This window comes from Mustela erminea, chromosome 9 (assembly GCF_009829155.1).
Source record: "Mustela erminea isolate mMusErm1 chromosome 9, mMusErm1.Pri, whole genome shotgun sequence".
NCBI classification, from domain to species: Eukaryota; Metazoa; Chordata; class Mammalia; order Carnivora; family Mustelidae; genus Mustela; species Mustela erminea.
In genome coordinates this window covers 47,826,795-47,838,016 of record NC_045622.1, presented here as the reverse complement: position 1 = coordinate 47,838,016, position 11,222 = coordinate 47,826,795, and the positions used below count along the sequence as shown (strand labels likewise).

General features: G+C 39.2%; 1 long non-coding RNA gene across 1 annotated transcript; it reads right to left on the bottom strand.

The window, feature by feature from the left end:
* Positions 1–3,764: 3,764 nt before the first annotated feature.
* On the bottom strand, positions 3,765–5,390 carry LOC116598134. The gene is made up of 3 exons (XR_004288966.1): positions 5,329–5,390; positions 5,133–5,240; positions 3,765–3,888 (listed from the first exon to the last, which is right to left on the bottom strand). It is a non-coding gene; the product is annotated as an uncharacterized LOC116598134 (long non-coding RNA).
* Between the last annotated feature and the right edge of the window lie 5,832 nt (positions 5,391–11,222).

Below are 11,222 nucleotides of genomic sequence, written 5' to 3'. Positions count from 1 at the left end.
GAGTCTTAATGTTTTCACACATCTTCACATATACAGTAATTTATCTGAAATAATAAAAACTGCTTCTTCACACGAGTTGGCCTTGAAACGAAAGGCCACTAGCAGGAGTGATGATGGCCATGAAGTGTAAGCAGGGAATGGATCTTACCCAGAAAAATAGAAATTCAAGATAAATCCAGTAGCAGACTGCCTAATTTGATGACAAATAAAGGTGTGTAGGTTTCGGAGAGGGGAGATTATCCATCACCAAAGGAGAAGGATAGGAGCTCTATCCTTTAAAACAGAGAGGAGTGAGTGGGGAGATGATAACAAGTCATCCAGAAATAAAGAAAAGGGGTTTATGAGAAGTAGATCTAACCGTTGGGCCATTTTAAAAATTAGGAAGATTAGGCCAGTTACGGGATATTTTTTCATTCTTTTTTAAGCTTGATTGAGGGTTTGACCCCTCTCTTTCTGTTACCTGCCAGTCACTACAAACTTCAATACAAAGAAACAGTAAGAAGAGAAAGGTGTTGCCTGGAAGACAGGAGGACTGGGAATTTCTATCTTTCTATTCATATTCAAAGGGACTTAGAGGTCAAGAAACTAAGGTAGGAGAGGCATTATACTCATGAAAATGTGTATTTTTAAATGATTTGATTTTGTTACACATTACTACTCCTCAATAAAGCTGGGTTTTTTTTTTTTTAATTAATAAAAAACAGAAGTGGGTTTCCATTTCACCCAGAGTGAAATCCAAAAATCTTAAATCTACTCCCTGATACCATCTCCCTCTGCTCTCCCCCTCAGTCCATTCCATCCTACCAGCCTTCTTGCTAGTTCTTGAACACATTAGATACCTCTCGGCTCAGGACTTTCACCTCAGCATGGTATTTTCTTCCCCCACTATGCAGAGAGCTCTTTCTTACCTACTCGGGCCTTCACACAACTGTCACCTGCTCAATAATGCCTCCCATGGTCATTATATAAAATTAGCTCCTTTCTGCCTCTGCTTCTTCCCTTTTTCTATTTTAATTTCTTTCTTTAACCTTGTCATTAACATACTATGTACATTTTCACTACTCATCTTGGGTTTTTCTTGTATTTCCCTCTAGAATGTACGTTTTTGAGAGGAGTTTTTGTTGTTGTTGTTTGCTTTGGGATTTGTTTGTTTTTTTTTCTTTTTTCCTGTTTTAGTCAGTGCTGCGTCCCCAGTGCCTGAACTAATATCTGGTTCATAGTAGGTAACAAATATTTGCTAAGCAAATGAAATTAACATTCCCCTTTATTTTTTTTCTCTTGGATTTTCCATCAATTCAAATGTTCCTAAATCATCCAAGATGCACTATCAACTCTTGAACTATCAAAATTCTTTTTTTTTTTTTTTAATGCAACAGTAACACAGCAACTGTTTAGTACAGGAATTGGCAAGCTTTTTTTCTCTTTCCTTTTTTTTTTTTAAAGCTTTATTTATTTATTTATTTATTTGACAGAGATCACAAGTAGGCAGAGAAGCAGGCAGAGAGAGAGAGGAAGGGAATCAGGCTCCTTGCCGAGCAGAAAGCCCAACGTGAGGCTCAATCCCAAGACCCTGGGATCATGACCTGAGTCGAAGGCAGAGGCTTTAACCCACTAAGCCACCCAGGTACCCCGTAAACTGTCAAAATTCTTCCCACAAATCCTCTGCCTTCCTTGGAACAACTCCCAAGGGTCAGAAGCCACTTAGAGCAGATCTTCAGAGAGCAGGGAAAAGGTTTTCATCTAAAATCAGAGCACATTTTTGGTGTCTCCAATTCTCAGCATTAGTTCTTGTTGATTCTGCTTGAGCTCTCCAGCTTAGTGAGCTTTTGAATAAGCCTAAGGTAGGTTGAGATTCTTCTTAACAACAATCAGCTTCCCTCAGCCTACCTCACCCTCAGCTTCCCTCACCCTTCTGAACCCTTGGTCACTGTGATCCTCCTGGGATGCTTCTCCCTTACCATCTGACCAATAGTTGCATCTCAACAGACTGCTCCAAATAAAATACTTGCTTCAGGCCCTTCTTATCCTTCGTGAAGATACTGAAGAAACCCTTCAAGACAATCCACTGCTTCAGAAGGACACAATTCTTTGTTTGCAGATAGACAGGTAGGTAGACACACAGACAAACATGTTGCATATAGTAACTGCCAAAACTTCATGGTCTCCTAGGGTAGGAGAGTATGTGTACCGGGGGGAAAGGGCATAAGGACTGACTGCTAATGATTACGCAGATTTTTGAGAGAGTGATGGAAATGTTCTAAACTTAGATTGCAGGGCTCCTGGGTGGTTCAGTGGGTTAAGCCTCTGCCTTCGACTCAGGTCATGATCTCAGGGTCCTAGGATCAAGGCCGGCATTGGGCTCACTGCTCAGTGGGGAACCTGCTTCCCCTTCTCTCTCTCTCTCTGCCTGCCTCTCTGCCTACTTGTGATCTCTGTCTGTCAAATAAATAAATAAAATCTTCAAAAAAATTAATTAAAAAACTTTTATTGCAATAATAGCTGCATGACTATGAATATACTGAAAATCAGTGAATTGTGTATTTTAAACAGGTGAATTTTATGGTATGCCAACTATAAAGATATTTTTAAAACTCATTTATTTACACTATATTTTTTGTCTCCTTGAGTATCCATCTACTGTTGGTCTGATCTTTAGATCCCAAGCAGTTCTTTCATTTATTCTGTACATATTTACTAAACACTTGCTACTTGTCAGATACCATGCTAGGCACTAGGGATATAAAAAGAACAAGGAAATCATGGCCCCCACTTTTATAGTTTACAATCTCAAAAAAATATATTGAATAAGTGATAATAAAGACAATAAAATTGCTCTGAGAGCTAGTAAATAGAGTGTTATGCCTAACCCAATATTCACTGTAATAATTATCAAAGTAGTTACCATAGTAGTTATTAAATGCAGAAAATATTGTTCCTCATATCCACAATTATAACTCTGTTCTTTCTTTCTCTTCTCTAGTCTTGGCAACCCCCATACAAACACCTGGACATCTTTGCCATTGTCAAAGATCTGATGTGGCTCTGTGTCCAGAAAGGACCCTTGGGCATAGTCTTTTCTATGGCTGATATATAACTCCTGGCATTCCACAAACTCAGATTTTTTTCCATGCAAATCCCAATTATTTGAGAAGAACATGTTTTCAGAAGATAATTCCCGTTCAAAATTACCCTTCCCCCAAAAATCAAGCTCAATATATTCCACATTGTTGTACAATAAAATCCCAGTGACTTGGCATGGGCTATTTCCTCCTGGCACTCTGTTTCAAACATAGCACTGACTTCTTGCTTAAAATGCTGAAAATATATATTCTCAACACAATCATCATGAAACAGAACCTTTCACTTCAAAGACGACTGAGAGACCAGAGGATTCAGAAATAGAGTTATTCCAAAACAAATGCTACACTTACGCGACTTTAAGCAGTTTTCGTATACTGGTATCAAGGTGCCCCTAAGTCATTTTATTCCACTCCAATTTGTGAGGAAAACCATAATGAAGTCTCGTGTTGCCTCTCTAGTTGTGTTAGGCTGTCTTCCCTTATTTGTGAACCTTTATAGCTGTAGTTTGGGGCATTATTTTTTTATTTCCTCTTTATTGGCTTCTTCTCAGCTGGAAGAAATCAATAAAGAGATGCTTAACAAAATCCTCAAGAAATTAATCACAATTCATCTAAAGCCACACATGTAGTCTGGTTTACCCAACAAAAGTATATGATTATTTAGACATTAAAACATGTTGCAAGAGGCAGCTTTATTGTGGGAGAAAACACCTGGAATTAGGGTCAAAAGACCCATGTTTGAGTCCAAACTTGGCAAAGTACTGCTCTCTCTGGGCCTCAGTAAAAGTCTCTTGTCATTTGTAAAGCACTGTGAAAATTTAAGGTTTCATCATGTCAATGTTTAAATTTTTTATTCTAACTTATCAATATTTTTTTCACTGATTTTTCAAACACCATGTTATATACACAGAGCTACCTGTAAATATATACATTTCAAAACTATGCTACTGGATCACAAGCCAAAGACTGGCCCCTCTGTGACCCTAAAACTTTACCCTGCTCACCCTTTATTCCCATCAGGCCAGTTTCTTCCCTGCCACTTCCCTTGTACCTCCTTCCTTCAACACCCCCAGTCTGCATCATGGTGTTTACATTATTCTCCCTACAGCTATGCCTTCCCTTCTCCCTGTCACCTACATTTTCCCCCATTTATACCTCTAAGTCCAAAATGGAGCCTGCCTTCTCCAAATACCTTTTTAGCTTCTCAATAGGTACTGTTCTTTTCTTTTTCTAACTTTTTCTGACAAAAATTGTGGGTGTGCACACGTACACACACACACACACACACACACACACACACACAACCCTTCTCAAGTTGCCTCACTTTGTGTCTGGTCTTCCAACTATGGTACATTAGTCTGTTGATTGGAAGAAGGGTAGAGAATAAGCCTGGAGAGATTGGCTTGGAATGGGCTTATAGAAAGTTCTGAATTTTAGTTTTCTCTAAGCATCTTGGAGATACTAAAAACTTGTAAGCAGAAGAGTGGTCCATCAGGGTTATGTTCATGGAGATCAGAGTTTAGAGACCATCCCAGAGGTTACTGCAGTCAATTAGGTAGGAAGTGATGAGGATAATAACTAGAACCCTAGCAGTGGAGGTAAGGAGAGGCTAAGGATGAAAAGTTCATGCATGTGGCTTGTGATAATGCCCTCTGTGGTCCTCATGTTCCTATAAATCCTGCTCCTACTGAGTGTTCTCTGTCTTAGGAACTGAGGCTATCATCCTTCCAGAGGACAATCACAGAGGACAAAAATCTAGGAAACCATCTGGATATCTCCTTGTCCCTCATTCCACATCCCACCAAATCACTAACTTATGCTAATTCAGCCTTCAAGAGTGACTACATCCTTCATTTCTCTTGAACCACTTGCCACCACCTAAAACTAGGCCTTTGGTACTTCCAACTGAAGTATCCCTCCTCCAAACCTTCCCCTCCATATCCACCAACTCTTTGTCACATCAATCAATCTAAACTGTTACTCTGATTCTTTCATCTTGTGCTTGAAACATGTCAGTGATGCCTGCTTGACCACAACATTCATTCCAGTTACCTTGCCATGGCTGATAATATCCACTGTGAGCTGGCCCTTTGCCAGTCCTCCTGGCAAAGGAGACTCCTCCCTCACCCATGTTCTAACTGTGGCCCAAACTTTTCACAACTGTGAATAGAAACTAATGTTAAACACCTCCAGGCCTTTGTACTTGCATTCTTTTTCCCCTTCCCTCTTTTTCCTGTCTCAAAATTACTTTATTCTTTAAGTATTCAAGAAAATGCTCATCTTTGGTTGAAAGTCCTCCATGGCCCTTCCCTGTGTTCACAGAGCACCATTATGATGCTGTTGACTTCACAGAAGACAATAAATTGCAATTATCCTTATTTTAGTCTAGTTGACTCAGTTCCTTGAAGACAAGCTGGATTTACATCCTATTATCCTTAGTGTCTATCACAATTTCAGGGCACAGAGATGACATGTCATAAATGTTGAATAACTTAACAAATCAGTGATTGTGTGAGATGGCACTCCCAAATGGAAAGATGGAAAACAAGTCAAATGTACAAAGCCCCAGATATTCACATCCTGACCCAGCTCCAGGTTCATGCCTGAGTCAGGGCTAGGCCTTTATCAATGATAAAGACTCCTGCTAAGATCAGTGACTAGGAGACATATTAGAACTGGTGTTTGTCAAGCTTAATTTATTAACTCAGCAATGTTGCTGATTTTAAAAAAAATAGCCAAAGTGCTGGAGTGAGCTTGACCCACCTGTCACTCTTGCATAGCAGAAAAATCACTGGATTTATTATCAGAAACCCTCAGTTCATTCCTGATCCTGCCTTTTTCTAGTCTATAAATGAAGCTTATCACTTCTGTAAATAAGTTTCATCATCTTTAAATGGAGAGTATAATCATCCCCACCTTCAAGAACTGACATGAAGTCTCAAGAACATAAGGCAAATAAAGTGCCTATTATAGTGGCTGGCTCTGAGTAATTAATGGAAATTTTATTTATTAGTATCATGTGAGAATTTCAGGTACAGTAAGTATTTTGCATGTGTTTGTTTTTAAGGAATGTGGACAGCTCCAGGAGCATTAAATCCTAATAAACCTAATTCTGCAGAGGATACTAGCTGAGGCTTAACCCATATTAGAGACTCTTTCTGACTGGTTGGTGATCAGTCTACAAGGATATAAGACATGTAGACAGGATGGAGGATTTCAAAAACTGGATGCTTTCATTCCTACTAGTCATCAGTTACAGAGGCAATGACCAGACACCAGATGCCATTAAGTGCATTGCTGCCTTTAATCTTCTCCACAATTAGAGAAGATAGATATTATTATCCCCATGTTGCAGATGAAGAAAGTAATGTTCTTTTTTTTTTTTTTTTAAGATTTTACTTATTTATTTGACAGAGATCACATGTAGGCAGAGAGGCAGGCAGAGAGAGATTTGGGGAAGCAGGCTCCCCGCTGAGCAGAGAGCCCAATGTGGAGCTCAATCCCAGGACCTTGGGATCATGACCTGAGCCGAAGGCAGAGGCTTTAACCCACTGAGCCACCCAGGTGCCCCAGAAAGTAATGTTCTAAGATGTCTATTAAGGTGCCCAAAGTCACATAAAAGTGGCAAAATCAAAATGTGAATCTAGTCTGCTTACGCCCAAACCCATGCACTTTTCCCTCATGCTATTTTTTTTCACCAAGCTTTGTCCTACACTCTGTGGGATACAAACCACTTCATACACACAATGTCCTTCAACCTGTTTCAACTCCCTATGAATAACCAAACACAGAAACAGACTCGGAACATTTAAGTTGCTGGTGCAAGATCACAAAACCAGTAAACAGGAGGCGAAGAACTCACACTCATTTCTACTGACTCATCCACTACACTTGCCTGCAGTGGAGTAACCACCATCTGGCCAGACAGAAAAATGTTGAAGTAATAAAGAGAACTATTTCTTCTTAAACCTTGTGTTATAAATTAACATAAAACTTCATCCTGATGGAGTACTTTTACAAGCTATACTTATGTGAGAAACACATTACATATAAATTTCTTTCCAACTTCCTCCTGGTATTAGAAGAAATTAGGTAATATATGCAAAACCATGCATTTGCCAAAGAGCACACTTGGGATTGAAGGAATCTGCTTAAAGATCATGAAGCTATAATATTTTTAAATGGGGTTTTATTTATTCAGAAGATGAGACTTTATTAAAAACTACAGAGATTTGGTTGAAAATGTAAACATGTGTTAAATGCAATTTTAGTGATCTATGTTGAATTGAATTGAAAAATGGTGAATTGAAAAATCTAATATTCAAAAACAGTATCTATTCCATTTGTTTTTAAAGTTTATCAATTTATTGAGTGGTCTATTGTCCTAGGCAATGAGATACAGAGATATATAAGTCATGGCTACACCCTCAGGAATTTCTGGTCCAATAAGAGAAACTAACCTACCAACAAATAAGGATGATAAATTGGGTTTCTTTTGCTTCCATCATAATGTTGGAAAGACGTACACAGTGCAAGCAGTAGTCAGTTTTACACAGATACAAAAAGACTTCAGAAAATAAATGACAAGCTAAATCTTGGAAAGGGATAGGTATTACCCAGAAGACAAGGGACTACAGGTGGATCAAAGGGCATTATAGGCTCTTTTGTCCTGGGAACTTCCCAGGGAAGTCCCTACTATGGGGACATAGTAGTACTATGGAACTAAAGGTTAGGGGACAAGGGAAGCAGACATGCTAAATATGAAGTCATATTAAGAGCCTGAAGTATGGGGGCACCTGGGTGGCTCAGAGGGTTAAGCCTCTGCCTTCAGCTCAGGTCATGATCCCAGGGTCCTGGGATTGAGCCCCGCCTCGGGCTCTCTGCTCAGTGGGGACCCTGCTTCCCCCTCTCTCTCTGCCTGCCTCTCTGCCTACTTGTGATCTCTGTCTGTCCAATATATAAATAAAATCTTAAAAAAAAAGGCTCTGAAGTATGGTAGCAGCGTGAAGAGGACAGATTAATATCTCAGAGACATCAAGCATATAGGGTTTTAAACCCATCTATATAGGAAGAGTAAGAAAGAAAAAGTTTTCTGCTTTGATGGCTTGGATATCAATAACTGAGATAGAGAATAAAGGAGGAGCACATTATGGGAAAGGACATCGAATTCTGTCTTTGCTGATAGGCTTGAGAGTCTATGTAACATCCATAAGAAGAAAGGAAGTAGGCAGCCAGATAAATAAGACAGTATCTCAGAAGAAAGGTCCAACCAAGAGATACAGAATAAGCATCAATCATATTTAGATAGTTGATAAAATGATATGAATATAGCTTTGTCTAGAGAGGGTAGAGTGAGAAGAGAAAAAGAGCTAAGGACAGAGTAGACATAATCTCTAGGTCCTGAGAACAAGGCCCATGTCTGGCTGTCTGTTCAGTGGGGAGTCTGCTTCTCCCTCTGCCTCTGCCCTTCCTCCAGCTTGTGCATGCATGCTCTCTCAAATAAATAAATAAACTCTTTTTTGAAAAAAAATAAGTCATGATTTGTTTTCATACTTATAGTATAGAAGGACTATGAAAATGAAGAGATCACTTCAATCACAAGTTTCTAGCTTGTGTGACGTACATCACCAAAAGGAAGGAACACACAAAAAATGAGTCTGATAATGAAAAAAAAAAAAAAAGTGAGTTAAGTTTTGGAGGTTTGTGTTTTAAGCGACTATAATATTTTCAGGATAGATTCCATGAAAACAAAAAAATGAAAAAATAAAAAAGTCATATCATAATGAAAAGAGAGTGAGTGGCTAGAGAGATGCCCTATTGGTCTAAGTTGAATAAAGAAAGAATTGAAATCATGAAGGGGAGAATACCGGAAGAAAAGGCAAAGGAAAGCAACTGCCACTTCAAAGAGGGAATGAAGAGGCTGGGATAAGAGAATGTTATTATAGTTTAACATTTCTGGAGTTAACGTGGTACCTGCAATAACTAGCATATGACTTTGGTAGTAAAGGAGCTGAATAAAGAAAATTATTGGAGCCCATGAGGTCAGGAAGATTTGAGGTTAATATGGATCATCCACTTGGATCCGGAAATTATCTAGAACAACAACACAAGCTGAAAGAGAAGAGAAAATAACAGCCAGGAGCAAAAGTTCTTGATGAGTATGAGGAAATAACCAGGAGTTGGGAGAAGGGAGCCATCCAGAGTTATATATATGACATAGCCAAACACCATAAGCTCCTAGGTACCGCTCTTTTATAAAAGGCAGGAAGATAGAGCAACGGTTTCTATGTGACAATGGGAAAAGAAAATAATGTTGATAGAACCTCCAGGACCTATCAGGCACATGAAAGAAGAGAACAGCCAGCTTTAGAGAAGAAAATGGTATCCAGGCAGAAGGGCCAGAATCCAGCTAAAAGTTTGAAAGTAAAGATTCCATGCAAAACTATGGAGACAGAATCAGAAGAGAGTAAGCTCTATGCAGACTAAGGATGGCAATATTTTTTAAAGTAATCTAAAGCTAAAGGCTCTTGCCTTTTCCTTACATGTCTACAATGATAGGGGGAGGATAACCTGAGAAATTATGGTGTCACACTTCACAATGGGCATGGGATGTCAGAAGCCTTATGAGGTTGTTGTCTTCATTTTATATGAGTTAGATGTTGAGGCTCTGTTTAGGTACTCTTAAAAAGAACCTATGGTAACAAAAACAAAGAGTATATACTCTCTGATCCCCATCTCTGAGGGGCCCACAAGGAAGGAGCAGAGACGGTCTGAGAAACAAATACCTACTTACATAGTAGAATGATATAAATGCTCTGATGGGTATCGGGAATCCTGCCCTCACCTAGCTTCTGCTATCCTTCCTTGGAAGTGTTCTCTATTGCATCTTTTATAGTCCTCTCTTTTTTTAAAAGAGCGGTTCATGTGCATGCAACCTGCCTGAGCAATGAAATAAGAAGCAGGGAGGATGCGGGGCACCTGGGTGGCTCAGTGGGTTAAGCCTGTGCCTTCAGTTCTGGTCATGATCTCAGGGTCCTGGGATGGAGCCCCGAATTGGGCTCTCTGCTCAGCGAGGAGCCTGCTTCCCTCTCTCTCTCTGCCTACTTGTGATATCTCTCTCTGTCAAAAAATAAATAAAAATCTTTAAAATAAATGAAAGAAGCAGGGAGGATGGAGTAGCAAGTGACTGGTCATCAAGTTCAGTTGCTAACACACTACAGACATTCACCATCTTGAGTGTGAAGTTATGTAGAATGACAGCAGGAACTGGAACAGAAATTAAAATTACAACCCAGTGCAAAAGTCCTTAAGAACCTGAAGTTCAATGGGGCGCCTGGGTGGCCCAGTGGGTTAAAGCCTCTGCCTTCAGCTCAGGTCATGATCTCAGGGTTCTAGGATCGAGCCCCACATCAGGCTCTCTGCTCAGTGGGGAACCTGCTTCCTCCTCTCTCCCTGTCTGCCTCTCTGCCTATTTATAATCTCTGTCTATCAAATAAATAAATAAAATCTTAAAAAAAAAAAAACCCTGAAGTTCAAAAGATTGCAGTATTCTATCTTTTCCTTGGAAAGAGAAATGGCACTATTGAGGGTTACTTTCATGGTAAGGGGTAGCAGCGGCTATGACCAATTCAGAGCCTCACATTCCTTACTGCTAAAACAAAAGTTACAAAATGTACATTTTATGCACAGCAAAGCTGTTTTGAGAATTAGATGAGATAATACGTATAAAAATTCTTAGCATGATGCTAAACACGCTGTAGGTTCTTGAATCTGATAATGCATAACATATATTTTTATACATAACTGTTCTCTCTACATTCCACTTTAATCCTACAGATGGCCAATGACTTGAAATGGGTTTTGTGGAGCCAAATATTCCACAAATCATTGCCCATTCAGTTGTCTTTTAACAATTCACAATTAATCCTCTCTCTCTCTCTATTAATTCTAGATCTTTAGTTCTCTCTAGCTAACAATTGCATCATTCATTCCAAAAATTAGCATATAAATGCTAGCATATGTAACACAACTCATATGTATATATTAAAATATGTGTGCATATCAGGGTAGGAAATTAATTTTCCCTCTATTACCCTAAACTCATTTTGTTGCTTATTTTCAATTTGCTTTGTTCATTGGATT